The 15,828-nt window shown below is 41.5% G+C and overlaps 1 protein-coding gene across 1 annotated transcript in view; it reads left to right on the plus strand.

Annotated features, from left to right (window-relative positions):
* The first annotated feature begins 11,269 nt into the window (after nt 1-11,269).
* Nucleotides 11,270-15,828, plus strand: part of PIK3C2A (phosphatidylinositol-4-phosphate 3-kinase catalytic subunit type 2 alpha) — a 51,149-nt gene continuing 46,590 nt past the window's right edge. The window contains exons 1-3 of the mRNA XM_082761699.1: nt 11,270-11,326; nt 12,052-12,513; nt 12,900-12,951. The gene's annotated coding sequence lies outside the window, so the exon portion shown is untranslated. The remainder of the gene's footprint in view (nt 11,327-12,051; nt 12,514-12,899; nt 12,952-15,828) is intronic.

The following is a 15,828-nucleotide window of genomic DNA, read 5'->3' on the forward strand; positions in this document are numbered from 1 at the left end:
GGGACCTGGAAGCCCTGGACTCGACTGTGCGTGAATTCATGGGAGCAGCTCAGTAATCACAAATAATCACAAGCAGCTTACTGTAAAAATGTAAGCAGCCTTTTTTGATGGCGCAGCTGAAACAAGCACACAATGACACTTAAAAGTCCCGTTGAAAACGTGCCAAAAATCTGTGCAAAAAGAACCCGCAAGCTTGCTGCTCCGTGGTCTGTCCGGGAATACCTCAGTGCTGCGGGAGGAGAGCTTTGATTTCTTGCTTTCTTGCTTAAATATATATAAATATACACACACACACAAAGGTCAAAGGTGCCAACTCCGTGGCAGAGGCCCAGTGTTGTCACCTGCGTGCTGTGGGGAGCGTTTGTGTTACGTGTTCTGGTGCCCTGCCATGGTGTCCCTGAGTGACGTGGAGCTGCTGAGGACGCAGTCGTCCTTGCCTCGTGCAGCTTGGCTGAGTGTCACAGCACAGCTAGGTTTTTATCACACGGCTGCGAGGGCACGGTTTGCCCTTTTGTTTTCTGTGAAATATAATTGTGAGGAAGAAGTAGTCTGTGGCAGGCTTTCTGTGCCCCTTTGTCTACCAAACAGTGTTGTTTTCCCCTGTCCGGCACGATGCCAAGCTCTTTGAGGGCTGATTTAGAATACATGATGGTAAAAATATCGGCGGCCAGGGTGGCCAGGCAATAATCCTATCACTATTGACTTTATCAATATGGGATATGCCATGCCTGAATGCAGGAAAATGCATCTTGGTGTATTCTTTGAGATTAAAATACATTCCTTCACTTCGATGCAGTGACTAAGTTTGTTCTGTTATGCTTTCCTGCTTTATGTCTATTTAGTTTCTTCTTCTGTTACAATTTACAAGATGTCAATGCATTTAAGATCAATTCTACTTTTTCTGGCTTTTGCTTTTTAACCTTTTCTCTTTTTATTTAATTCCTTTGGGTTTGTGGGTGGGTGGGGGGATTTTGGGGGTCTGTTTAGATCTGAGCTCCCCTGGGGTTGGCTACATATCATCTAAAGCTGTTTGATTGCTGTTTTAGGTGGTTTAAGAAATAGCCTTTGGGTGTTTAACCGTTACTTCAGTTTAAGCAGTCAGGAAGCTGCAAGGTCTGAAAACCACTTAGGATTTCGGTATTTCAAGGGAAGTAGTTGATTTAATCTGAAATTGAGAAACTCTGTTCTTTGCTCTGGACATAGCATGGCAGAGCAGGACTGTCTTTGGCTATCATTTTGTTGCGTTTTCCAGTATGGTAGTGAAAATAGGGAGAATTTGAAGAGGACTTCTGTACACAAGAATGCCCTCGATACTTTTTTGGTGTTATTCTTTTACTATATTGTGGAAGGTTATTGATATACTACGACTCCCACTGGTAGAGCATTAGGTAGTGAGATGTCTCTGATGCAGGAGTCCTAACTTCTGCATCCTGAGCCTTGCTCTGCTGTCTCCCTGCTCTGGGAAGTGCAATGACAGATGCTACTTTTGCCATTAACAGCAGAAAGTTTTACTGCTTCAGAGTAAAAGTGTGTAGAAAGGCTAACTTTTTAGCACTAGTTTCTGTTTCAGCCACAAGGTCAGATGGTAACTTCAAGGCTGTCCTGAGTAACTGTTGGTGCTGAGGCTTTTTCTTCCCCACGCAGTTCTGTCCACCACAAGCAGCAGTAGTGACAGAAACTGTATTAAAACCATATCACTTCCCAACTGAACTGGGGAAAAAACACGTAGAAATGAAGGGCTGGGGTAATGCCTGTTCTCCGTGCCTTTCTGCCCGTGGTGGTGGTGTTATTGGGAAAGGCATGTTGAGCTAGCACGGCGTGTGGTTTCCTGTGACGTGTACAAGTACCTGCTAGCCACTGAGCTGCGGCTGCTGAAGGAATTTGCTCTGTTTCACAACAGCAGAGAGTTAAGTGACATAACCACAGGCCCGAAATGGAAATAAAGTAGTGATGGTGAATGTAAGAGTGTCATGGTTAAATGCCTAATTTATCTAGAATGGGGTGGCAGGGGGGGAAGGCAGGGGGAGGATCTGGGCTGTGGGTTTCATGTGAAAGGATGGGTAAAAATGGATTTAATTCACTGGTGAGACTGTGCGGTGGTTCCTGTCTGCTTGAGGAGGCGTTGGTTTCCAAGGGCTTGTATGAGGTTTCTGTTAGCTTAGCGTATGGCCCATGCGTTTTCTTCCTGTGATAAACGTGTGCGTCGAATCTTTCCCAAGTTTGAACAAGTGCAGTTCATGTTCTCAGTGATTAATACTACCCAGGTTTATTTATATGTCTGCGCAGTTGGAAAGTCTGTGTCTAAATGTAGTTATTGGCTTAATTAGTCGATCAGTTATGGCCATATCCTGGCTTTCTGGATGCTTGCTCCGTCCCAGTTACGTATTTTGTTGGGTGTTGGCCCCTGCTGTAACGAGGCTAGACTTTCTCTCAACAAAATCACTTCCTTACATTCAAGCTGTGGTAGGAGTTTCTGACTAATGTGGGTGTAGAGGACTTATGGATTTACGGAGGCGTTCAGCAGGATTCCTAGGTGAAAATTCAGTGACCTTCAGGCTGTTAGTGGGACCTCACGGCTCTAAAAGGGTGCAATTACCGGGCTGTGGGTTTTTGTTTGTAATTGCTCATTCTGTCTTCTCATCAGGGAGAAATATTTGCCTCAAAGTGTGCCAGATCTTCTGTTTTTAACAGATATGCAAGTTGTCTTACCCTAGTAGTTGGTATATAGGTCTGATTTATTAATCCCTGTACAACTGAGGTGAATTTACTGGTGTAAGATACCTCTTTCTGCTGCAGAACTGCAGCAGCATGATATATTAATTTTGGCTACTACAAACCTAATGACATCTAGAGCAAAAGGCTTTGGATAGAGCTAGCCCAAAAGTTGATAAAAGTTGCCCAAAAGTTCTTAAAAGTTGCCCAAAAGCCCACATCATGGCAGCTGTTCTGCACAAAGCTTGAGATCTCAGCTCTCAGTAGGAAAAAAAGCAGAAAGCTTTTGAGGTTCTAGAAACAAGATCTTTCTTTCTTTTTTCTTCTTGCAGGTCCCGTGTTGTTGTAAATCCTGCTGCGTGGAGTGGAGAAGACGTCCATCATAGGTTTGACTATTTCAGGATAGTTTTCACGTTCGGTTTGACAAGGTGACAGGTACTTCAGCTTAGCTGTGCAGCTGCTTTTTCTTCACACACCGTGGCTGTTTCATTTCAGGCTGGAACCTGCTTTAACTCAGGGGTGGAGGGGTTTAACTAGGGTGTATCCTTGGTTTTCTGGGGCTGCCCCAATGCCCCCTCACACATCTGGCAGCACAACCACAGCCGTGGGCTGGGACGTGTGCCTGTCTTGTGACTGGGAGTGCCTGCAGTTTGGTCTCTTGGTGGGTCTGCTTCTGGTCATGTCCTGTGATTAACTGGAACAAAAAAACAGGTGGATTGTTTTGGTTAGCTATTAGATACCTCTTCGACCTGTTCTGGTGGTAGTTATAATTACATTACATATAACAAGAATGTATTTATTGCCTTGCTTGAGGAAAAATTCATTACACTAGTTAATTTAGAGAAGTAGAAATGAAATTTATCTCCTCACACTGACCAAAATGAAATACAATTATGGAATAAAGAAGAGTTATCCTTATTACTGCTATTTATTTTGCAGTAATAGGAACTCTGGGACCTCTTTCTATTACGTGCTGAACAGTTCAGACACTGAACAAGAAACCTCTGTCTGTGCAAGTTGTAAGTCCAAAGCTGTCCTGTCATCTTCTGCCTGGCCTTTCTTGGGCATGTATCTAGTTGGCTTTCTGCTGTAGATTTTGCTGAATGATGCGTTCATTGTTAGACTGATTATCCAAGGTTAAAAATGTTTCTGTGTATTCTCAGGGAAAAGAAAAACGAAATACTGTGAACTTAGGGTTGAAAAGTGTGAGGATAAAGAAATGCTTTCATAATATAAAATTTAATTTACTGATTATAATAAGATGGCTCCTCTAGAATAAAAATAATAATTTTTGACCTGATCAAAGAGGATTCTGTTGCAGTTGGATGTGTTTTATGGAGGTAAACATGCTTAACCAGATGCAGCTTTTAAATTCAACAACTCTTAAATTTAGCAGCCAAATAGCTTAACCTGAAAACAGGAATATATAGGTTACAGTGCAGCAAAACATTCAAGCGTTTGTTTAGATCTAGGACTGCTTTTTTTTTAAATATCTCTTTGTTTCTCTGAAACTTAAAATATATTTTTCAAAACAAGCAAGCCAGTGACTCAGGGCTTACAGTTAGAAATAGGGGGAGGGAGCCTTCTTGGGTAATTTTAGTTTTACATTGACAAAGACGGTTTTCTCTATGTAGAGGAAGCTTTACATGCATGTTTAACAAAATCTGGCAAAAATGCAGGGTATTCTAGAAACAAAGAAGGGAATGTGGTCAGAGAAGCAGGTGCAATCTTGCCGCCTAAATATTTATAGCTGAGGCAAGAGCTATAATGTGTTCTCGAGGAAAGGACAGAGAGAGTTGAGGAAGATAGCTTAGTTTCAAAAAAAAGTTTCACTCTTTAAGGTGGAGGGAAAATCAAATGAATACTGGTACAGCGCATGAGGATAACTTGAGATTGCATCAACATGGGAATGTTGCAAAAAGATGAGGAATGATATCTTGTTTAAGAAGGAGGTAAGGCCTCTTAGCTTGTAAAAGCTCAAATGGGGGAGGCTTGGAAATAACATAAATTGTAAGAGAAACAAGAAGTAAATGGCAGGGTACTGTGGTTGCAGGAACACGTGTGTTGCTTACACCACTTTATGGGGTTCCCATTTCCATCAAGGGATAGACTAAAAAGTAGAAGAAAGGGTTTGTGGTAAAGCATGCATCTCATAACAGTTTCATGTTGAGCAAGAAGCACTATGGTAATAGTCTCATTAAATGTCTCATTAAAAGAAAATCTACTTCTTTATTCATGATACAGTCTTTATTTTATTTCCCAGGTAAATCAGCATTTTATTATGTATTTTTCAAGTCACCTGAGGTTTATATATTGCCTTTCTAGTCATAATGAATATGAGTAACACCTGAAAATCAGGAAAAAGCTGGCATTATTCCAGATATTTATAAGATTGTGGCAGTCATTTAAAAAAAAACAAAACTGTTCTTTAAAATTGTATCTACTTTTTTTCCTGTCATAATTACATGCTTTTAATTATTGTTGTTATTGCAGGAAACATCAGGGCTAAATAGAGGGCTTTATGCTCGTGGTGTTTAGGTTTCTTGTTGTATTTACGTATTTTTAATAAACTTGAACTTAAGGGAGTGCAGTCAGTTGTAGTGTTTCCCAGGAACTTTTATCAGGCTGCTCTGCTTCAATGTTATCATAGGCGATCCCAAAAAGGGTAGAAAATGATGTGAGAAAGCTTGCCAGTGAAAGGGAATTACTTGGTTATAGAATTGAAGGCTGACCTTTACTTCCAGAGCAGCAGAGGCTATCATGATACTCAGCTGGGTGAAAAGCAGCAAGTAATGCATCAATAATGTAAATGATTTGCCTTGAGGAAAAGGCAGTCTTAATGGTTCATCCCAAACAGCAGGCTTCAGACCCACTCTGCTATTCCTCCAGTTGTGGACGCGTAAAAAAAGAAAGTTCTGTGAAAATATCAATGCTCGGAGGTGGCCAAAATAGGAAGTAGCAGAACGGATGGAACTGCCAGGAAAATGAGAGCACAAAATGCCACGAGGATTGGTATGGTGCTGTGTAAAGCCCTTGTGTACCTGCATCCCAGAAAGGCCACCAGATAAACTGGCAGGTTCAGCAGCGTGTGCTGAGCACGGCTGCCTGTGTTTTGCTGGCTTGGCATGTTCCAAGCTGGCTCTTCTAGGAAATTATCCGACCTTACGGGCTGGGTTGCAAGTCAGAGTTAAAATATAAGCTTAACTGCTCTGTGGGGAGAGATGTGGTAGGATCTGATGGGTCCCAGAGTAAAGTTCAGCACACGCTTGTCACTTTCCTGTGTGTTGTGCAAAGTACAGGTCTGCTCCTACGGGTGAAAAGCGCTGTTACCTTGCACCATGAGTTGTACGAGCCAAAGGTCTTCGTTTCCTTTTAGGCTGTTCAATTAGCGGTGCTTAGTTCCCGATGAATTTAATTACAGGCAAAATAATTAGTGCTATTAGCAAAACTTAGTGCTGAAAATACAAAATGCATAGCTGATGAGTTACCAGCTCTGGTAAGAAAATCTCAAGAGGAGGGGGGAGGCACTTGTCAGTGCAAGGAGGTGCAGCTGTGTCAGGAGGTGTGTGAGTACACGAGAGTGTGTGTGACAGCAGGACTACGTGTGCATGAGCAAACAGCCACGTGGGAGGTGTGTGTGAGGGTAGAGTCGTCAGTATGAGTGCGAACTTGTGAGTGTAAGCATGCACGGGTGCGAGCCAACACGCAGGTGGCTGTGCATTTTAATCATATTTTTCAGGAAGTTGAAGATTTAAGTGAGAATTTATCACCTTTTCCTTTTTGTGCTTTGCAGCCGTGCTCGTGGAGAAGTAGCTGTCACTCCCCTGCATCCCCTGTGCAGCCGCAGTCTGTTTTTTCCCCTGCTACCATTCCACGGGGAGTGTGTGGAGACTGAGCCTTCTCATGAAACCATCACAAGAACATTTCTGGTTTGGAGACTGTTTCCCTGATCTTTCTCGACATTCCACGGTGTGAAGCAATCCCTCTTTTGTCCATGCTGCTTCTGGTTACGCTGGAGTGAAACATGCATATTTGTCAGCACTGCTCTACGGATGTCCACAGTATTTACAGGTTTGGAAGTCGGAAATAAAACAAAGGGATACATTGGTGTGCTCGTCAAAACAATCAGACGGGAGGTGTGTGTTTCCTCACACTGGAAAAAAGGAATGGCATTTAGCAAAAAGCCTTACTGGTGTCTTTGTTGGACCCCTATATTATCCTGTTCCTGAAAAACTTGCTGAGGAAATGTGAATGTTACAGTAAGGGGAGGATATGGCTTGTTCCATCCTGCATTGGTTTGGACCCTGGCCATCAGGAAACGTTTTGTCTACATCAGAGATGAAACACTTACTCTTTAGTAGTAGCATGAGCAAGAGGTGCAAATACTCTGGAGCAAGGGCACTTTATGACAGAACAGGAAACCATCCCAGCTCTTCCTTTCTTTGAAGCTTTAAAAGGGGATTTCTGCAAGAGGTGTCAGCGGGAACTTGCATGTTTTGTATTGACCTGTATAAACCCTAGCTAAACATACAGTAGTTTAGAAGTAGTTTCATGCTTTCTGTCACAGGTTGCACTTTATCAACCACAGTTCTTTATTCTTTGTCTTTTTTAATACCGCACTGCAAATATCTTTCCTTACCTCAAAAGCAAAGAAATGTCACAAAAATCAGACTGGGTAAGAACATCTGAAAGAGCGTTGCCTGTAATTTGCTTGTCTCTGCCAAGGTGGGTGTTTAGAAAATGAAAATGCAGACTTGTACCTACTGCAGAGGAATAGACCTAAATCATAATTCAAGACTGTTCTAACGAAGTGAGCTGTCCTGGAGCAGGCCAGTTGCATAGCTTGAGCTTTATTTCAAAAGACAATCTGTACAGCCACGTGCTTTGATGTCTAGCTGTTAATTTTATTGGATATCAGCTTTGGATGGGAAGTTGTAGTTGACCTAAATGGTCTGTTTCTTGAGATGCAAGAAATGTTGGGAGCAAGCACCATGCTGGAAACGAAAACCAGAAGCTTTCATTCTGAAATGGTTGGTACAGCTCGAAAGTGCAAAAACTGCACCGTGACCCACTGCCTTTGTGCTTCCTAGACTCGCTTAGCTGCAAGCTGCTTACCTTTCTGGTGTTTATGCTGGAATAAGAGGTACCTAATGCCATGTACCTCCGTGGGACTTGCTGCAGCTGCTGGAAATGTTTACAGAAAGGTGCAGGTGGGAGGGTTTGTCAGACAGGCTGACCTGTCTGACAAAAATAGATCAGGACAGCAACACTTCTGGGCTTTATTTCACTTTCTCTTGTTTCTCCTGACCTAACTTTCCCAGCATTGCCCTTCCGAATTCAAATGTTCCCCCAACAAAAATGTAAAACGCAACGTAGGAGATGTAAGAGCTTCTGTCAGCGTGTCTGAACGCTCTCCGCAGTTGTTCCTCGTCTCACGAAGCCTCGGTTAGATAATGCCCATTTGGCAGGCTGGTGAGCCGAAGCCAAGGCAAACTGGTTTGCCTAAGCAAACCCTGCCTGTTGTAACAGCGTTATCAAACTCTTTCAGCAAGCCTGCTGCTGCAAGGGTACAGCTTCATCTAGGAAATGGTTCAGGTTCAGTTGTCTCATTAGCAGAGGATGACAAGCCTTTAACAGCAACAATTCCTTTTCTTCTGTTCTTCTCTAGCTTGTCTGAGCCTTTCCTCAAAACTTCTCGTGCAAAGGGACATGTGCAGCCCCTGCCAGCCCCCCCGAGAGACATCCTTCCCCCGGCTACAGCAAAGGGCGTGGGTTCCATATATTGAGTGAAATTGCTGTTTTCCATGCATCAAAATGTTTTGACTTCTGTGTGGCTACAGGTTAGTAGTAACTGCCATCAGATTATTTAATTGTTTGAGGGTTTGCAAAGCCAGTAGAGATACCGGCGCCAGATTTTTGCAAATCCTCTTTCACAGCAACAGCCTAAAGCTTTTATTCCTAGTGCTTAATGATTACAGGGCAGTGTACAGCTTAAGCATGGGTTTCATAAAATAAAAAAGCTTTCAATATAAGCTCCACCTCTGTCGTTGCATCTGTCTGCCTTTTGCCATTAGGCAGGCACGGGGTTTGTCTGTCAAGCCCTTTATTTGCAAAGGTGCAAGCCATGCTCTAGCAGTGCTCTCAGGTTTCCATGTGTGGGCCATTCTGCGTGCACTTCGTTGAGAGCATAAGGCAGCATTCGTTCTCTATTAACGAATTAAATGGTTCCCAATGAGTTGCAGAGTTTGCATTGTTACAAAAGTGCAGTTTGGCCCTTAATGACTTGGCCCAGGTCACTGGCTGCAATGTGAAGTGGTGAAATAACTGCATGCTTGTGTAAGGAGGGGGAAAAAAGGAAAAGAAATACCACGGTGGAAAAATAGGTTTGGTGATTATGCTCAGAAGGGATACCGCCTTGTTAAAAGTAGGACATTTGAAATGAGATTCAAAGGTGATGAGGATTTCTGAAGTCATTTAGGGCTCAAGGGGAGTTGCTGGAAGAGCTGGTGGGGAGTTGGATGCCCGTGCTCTGGTCTCAGCCACATGCTGCCTACCGTGTGGTGTGCTTGTCAGAGGCTGGCTGAACTCTAGGGTTTGCTGCAGATCGCCTGTATGGAGGTGTGGGGTGAAGCCTTGTCAAACTGCATTACGACACGTGCTGTTACAGAAACAGCTTCAGCTTTTTGCTTTACGGTTCTTTACTTTTTTCCTGTGAATCCAAGGCGATAGTAACTTCTGAGACCGCATGTAACTGACTCCAGACTTTCAGGGAATGTTTTAGTTATCTGTGAGATCAACCCTGTTAATTTTGGTGCAAAGAGACAGTGAGGAAAGCTTAATTTCCATTAAAATCAGATTAAAGAAGAATTCTTTAAATGCTTTCGGCAAAAGCCCTCTGCAGCTGTCAGGCTACATTGCCATTTTCCTTTGAAAGCTGTGTGGTGACTGCAGAGTTTATGAATCTGGTATTTAAAATTTTTTTCTAAGTTATACAGTTGAGACCAGGATTAGGTCTGACTATTCCAAAATCTGGAATTTGTGATAGCAATAATTTTAGGAAAGGGAAAAAAAATAATCTTGGCCTTTTAGTGAAAGCTGTGAGAACTTACTGAATACATACTCAAAGGCATCCAAATAATTCTCTAAAAGCCTTGGAAGATGATAGCTGTTGTTTCCTGTATTTGGGGGGGAGGTGAAAAAAGTCCACTTCTGTCTTTTGAAGAAGCTATTAAAGTCTCTTAACCAAAGACAGAGATCAGTGATGATCAGTACTGCATGTTCTTTGCTGCTTTAGGAAGTGTGGTAGTCAGGAACTACATTTATAATACTTCATTGCATGGCTGGCCATTTTATAAGACTAGAGTATTAATCTTTATGCAGGTTTTGAATCTCAGGATATATTTTTTTAAAGAAAAAAAATACTTTTCTCACTTGCACCTTGCAGAATTTAAAAGGCTTTTAATATCAGATAGGAGATAGGCATTTTACTTCAAAATCTAATGACCAAGTTAGGGTCAGATTTGTTTCTAATTATGTGAGACTAGGAAGGACAGGATGACCTTGGTACCAGAGTACGAACAAATAAATAGCTGGAGGAGCTACCTTTTCATTAGTTTGGGATTTAAATAAGTAGTTTCCCACAGGTCAAAGATTCAGCTAGGTACCTCTGGGGGTTGCCAAAATGTTGCAGGTGGAATCATCCATCGATTTTAGTTGAACAAAGCAAAGATAATTTTGTTCTTAGGCTCTGCTTTAAATGAGAGCAGAGAAAAATATCAAATACAAAAATATTATATTCAAAATTAAGATCAGGCTTAATGCTACTGTGATGTGATTCCTGACTTGGGTGAGGAATTTCTGCTCTTCCCAAGGGCTATGCACTATGCTAATGGAAGTAGTATTTATATATATATTTTTTTCCCTGAAATGTTTGGGATTTAGTTAAAATACGTAGTGAAAATTTTTTCCACTTCATAGTGGAAAACTTTTTTTTTTTTTTTTCCACTTTCCAAGCTTTAGAAAGCTTTAAGGAGTCACTAGACCAGTCTGTACTTTCACCACACACAAGCATAAACTTAAATACTTGCTGCACTGCGTCACAGGTAGTGTGTCACCGGCAGAATTAGCCTTTGACACTCCACTGAAGTGCCAGGCTTTCACCCGTATGGTCTTCTGTATCTTTCAGCTACTCTACAGTGAGTTTCTCAAGCAAAGGCCTACTATTTCTTAATATTACATTTATAGTTAGAAAAAAAGTAATGTTCTTAATGTTGATACTACGTGTGCAAATGCTTCAACGCTGCTTGAGCGATGCTTTTAATTAGGGTGAGTGCTGTAATTCGTTATCACCTGATGTGTCACTGCTTCATCGCAGAGGAATGACTGTGGATCCTGAGAAGCTTTGCTGACCAGGCGATTCCTCTGGCACCTTGGAAGGTAAGTGGTGTTCATGATATATTCTGCATACACATGCTTGGGAGCATAAACCTGGCTCTGACAGAACTGCAGGTAGATTTGGTAGGATTCCTCTGGTGGGCGAGGAGTACCCGTGAAGACAGTGTTTGTAACGAGGCCAGAACTGCGTGGTGTACTCCTCCTTCAAGTTTCCCAGGAGGTGTGTATGTGAACACACGCTACTTCTCTCCTCCCACACACGCATGAACTCTGTCTCCAGTTGTTCAGGTGCATCGCAACGTGTATTAATGACGTTAGCTTCTTCTTGTTGGGTGCTGACTGCTGCTGTCTTACCTGAAAAGTCTTCCACTGACCTCGGAGATCACTTTTATTAAAACAATATTCAGCTTTGTCCTCCAGATGTAAAACAATAAAGTAAATAATAAAATAATAAAGTAAATAATAAAATAATAAAGTAAATTGTGAAATAACAAAGTAAATAAGAAATGCAAGCAGTAAGTCCCTTCGAATAACGTGCCAGTACTCTGCTCTTACATACCTGTCGTTCCTAAGCCTGAGATCTTCATTTACCAACTAAAGCATCTTGGCAAGGATTTCAAGCATTTTAAATCAATTCTGCTGCTTCCAGAGCATCCATTAGTTAAAATCTTGAATTTGAATCGTTGACCCTTAACCTGATAACCAGTTTTTCTAATGTCCTCCAGGAAACACATTGTGTGCTTAACTTCCCTTGTGGAAACTACCCAAAAAAATTGTGTACCAGAATACAAGGATTAAGGGCCAAGCCATGATAGTATTAGACTTGCACAGGGGCACGAAAACTGCCTCACTGAATGCATTTGGTTTGAGCATTGCTTCTCAGCATCGTGTACTGTGTGATTATGAACAAACGTATGACATAAGAAATTGTTCCTTTTTCTTCAGGGTGGAATATCTCCATCGACTTGCAACGCTTGGAGACCTGAGAAGTCACGTTACTGGTGAACCCGGGGTCACTACGAGACTACAGGAAGCCTCAGGCGGTTAGCTCATGCTGGAAAGGAATATCAGATTGTGCTGGCAAGGGCTGGGATTGTCCACAGGGCTGCAGGGTTTGGGGCAGCTGGGAGAAGTCCCTGTAGCCTTTTTCTCAACAACCTGATAAAGATCGCTGTGGAAGCCTCATACTGTATAGGATTGCTATGACTGTTTCTGGTTTTGTTTTCTTTTAATCCTTCAATAAAGGGCAATTCCGGTGAGCAGTCAATATGAAGATTTATCATCCTCTGTCTTTAGATGTCTGATTAAGCATGACTTGCTGTGATTGGGATTTCAAGCACCTAATTTGCCAGAAGTCTTCCCAATTACCTCAATTACCTTTACCCAAGGAATGATTGCTATTTCCAGGTACGCATCCTGTTGTCCACAGTTTCTCCCTCGGGTTTTTCTGGCATCGTTCTTACATTAATTGCCCTTACCAATGCATACTGTAGGCTATAAACTATCCCGTGGTGCCTCCCGAACATGTTGCAGCACTGACACACCTTCTGCTTGTGTTTTCTAACTTTTCCACTTCCACTCCATTTGAGTGGAAGCTTCTTTTTATTTAAAGCCTTCAAATGACAAAAATCGTGCATGTCTTCAGTTGAGCACAGTCATTCCTATCCAAAACCATTTCATACGATTTCCTCTCTACGCAAGCAATCTATAAAAAGTTATACGGAAAAGAAAAATTATCACAATATTTACAGTAAAACCAGTAGTAAAATATATTCATTTGTTTATGTTCTTAGGTTTCCTGGTCCAACAGCTCTTCTAGACATAATTTGCTTGAAGAAAATTGGGGTAAATATAAGAATTTTTTTATGAATTTCAAATGTGTGCCCTGTCATGCTATGCCATAGAGATGTTATTTAAATTGTGCAGGGAATACCTAATTCTCTGTGCCAAGATCTGTAATAGTGTTTTGGCTTTTAGTGCCTAAATTCTCGCTTACTGAAACAGGACCTGGGTCCTAAGAAATTAACTGAAGAGAAGATTTTACTTGCACTTGTACCTACTAGTGTTTTTTCTGTGTTTGTTGTTGGTTTTGGTTGTTGGCTGTTTTTGTTTTTTTTTTTCTCTTTTGGTTTGCAAAGGGGAACTTTCTTATGTTTGAGCTTAAATGTAACTCATACGTAGCTGAAACTATTGTGTAGATTTTAAGAGCTATATATAAACCTCACCCAGTGAAAACACATGATCTATTGCATAACAGTGAAACAATAAAAACAACCATGGCCCATTCATCTTTTTCATTCATTACCAACACTGATATCCCATTTTTTCCTGAAAGAACTTCCCAATGAATTATTAATAACAACATACTACTGAATAAACATCTGTAGATGTAAGCAGTAGGTATTTAAGCTTGAATAAACGGAGCAAGCAAAATGAGTATGAATAACAACATTCAAAATTAACAAGAAAAGGCATTGTGAGACTAATGGAGGAAGTTGTAGTGAAAATTCAACTCGGCATGTTTTTGAGGAAATAAGACTTTTGTTTTGGAGTCAAAAAGAACCTGTCTCCCTCTGGTGGTTTTAGGGGGGAAAAAAATGTGTAAAACAAAACAAAACAAAACGAAGAAAACAACAAAGATAAAACTAGCTAAAACTTTGATGCAAATTACCAAAACAACTTAAAACTGTTGCTTTTAAGTAAGTAATAGTCACCTCGAGAACATTAGATCTGTCTGGGTTACTGAAGACTGGTAGATTTGTGTAGCAGTCACTCTCTTAAACCTAATGGATTCTAAGTATATTTTAAAATTATAATTTAAGATTAATTTCAACTGTTTAGCTCCTAAGTCAAACATCACTGAATGCTACAGCTTTCCTGAAAAGCAGCCTAACATTGGAGTCATAAACATAGATGAATAACTTTCAATTCCTGCATAGTCTTAGTGTGTATCACAGTTCAGCTTTTTTCTTTCAAACTGGAGTTCCTAAGCTGCTCCATACGTGTAAGTCACAGGCCATAAGGCCTTTGAGGGCCACATTCCCAAGAATAGCTAGAGCCCCCAGCACAGCTTGCCAGCTATAACAACTGCACGGGGCTTCCTTGAATTGCACAAGCCCTGTGATGTTGAGGCTGGCAGCTTTGGGATGGGTGCTGGGCACCAGCCCCAAATGCATCTGTGGGGTCCCACACTGCTCCAGCAGGCAGCAAGGAGCCCCGATGGAGTGAATTTCACGTTGCAGTCCCCACCCTGATGAACAAATGTTTGGGAATTTCCTCGGAATACATCTTTGGGGATTTCCTGCACAAAGTAAGCACCATATTCTGGTACTTGTCACCGTGTTTGCAAAGAGGTTTTTGTCCTTGGCGTAATGTGCTCCATCTTCCTATTTTCAGAGGAAACATATTTGTCCTGCTAAAATCCCCGTGCAATGAGACTAGCAATATCTCATTCACAAAAAGGATGCTCTAACAATAGGCATCAAGTTTATTGCTTCCAATTAGTACAGGGCGAGTGGCAATTCCAGTAGTTAAATTAAGGCATTCATCTGTTAAATTTGGAAGGCTTACATAAAATGTGTTTCAGGCTGAGAGGAAAACTAAGGCATTTTTTCTTCTAAAAGGTTTTATTTTTATTTTTAACTTCCAGATGTTACCTTCACCAAAACACTTTTTTGTTGTTGCTTTTGGTTGGGTATAGCTGTGCTTTTAATCTGGGTCTATATCAAGCTTTCTTGTACCCTAAGTATTGTTTTAAAAGGCATCTGCCAGCTGCAGTTTATCAGATTGCCAGTTAATCCCAGTATTAGTATGGTTATTTACACAGGGTGATTTGTTTTTCTGCATGTGTTACGTTGGAATTATTTTGTGAAGTTTGAGTCTTAGCGGTACTGAGCACAGCACTTTGTCCAAACATTTAACCAAATTCTCTCATGTTTCTTCTGCCTCTAATTTACAATTTAAATGTCAGTAAAAACACGACTCCATAAAATTATATGGATTTCTCAGAGCTCATCCATCTGCAATACACTTTTTTTTTTTTTTTTCCCCACGAGATGTATTTCTACAAGGTGTTTCCTGAGAACTCCTGGGGCAGCTGCGATGCTTGGTGGCTGTCCCAGCCACCACAGAGAGTAAGGAGGCGGCGAGGCTGCTGAGACACGCACCTCGCGCGCTGCTCTGACAGCAACACGTCAGTGACTTCCTGTGTAAGTCATACTTGGGAGCTGGCGTCATGCTTTCATGCGGTAATGTGTAACTTGTAATCACCCGTTCGTAAGGCAGTCTGCAGGCTATGTCATTGTTCCCTGTATTGACTCCGCTGGAGTCAGCGCCATTCTGCTCCGAAGCTGGGCTTTGATGCCGAGCAGTTCTCTCTCGAAGCAGAACCATTTTGGCTCTCCATTAGTAAAGGCTTGTTGGCATTGGGTATAGAGATGCTGTTTCCAAAAGCTGGGTGGTACTGCTTCTAGACCATACCTGATAATTGGTGTACATTTAATGCGAATGTCACTGAGAAACTATGAAAGCAGAGGCAAGAATATTGTGTTGCAGTTGCTCTTCAGTGCAAGGGGTGAAAGCTAAGGAAGGAATAGCATATTCAGTTTGAATTTAGTGTGATAAAAAGAAACTGACGCCTATTTAACATGAAGTATCTTAAGAATTTTGCAAGAATGACATCACTAAAAAGGGTGGGCTTAAATTATTAAAATCCATGCTAAG

The sequence above is a fragment of the Aythya marila genome (assembly GCF_965140915.1).
Source record: "Aythya marila genome assembly, chromosome: 5".
Classification (NCBI taxonomy): Eukaryota; Metazoa; Chordata; class Aves; order Anseriformes; family Anatidae; genus Aythya; species Aythya marila.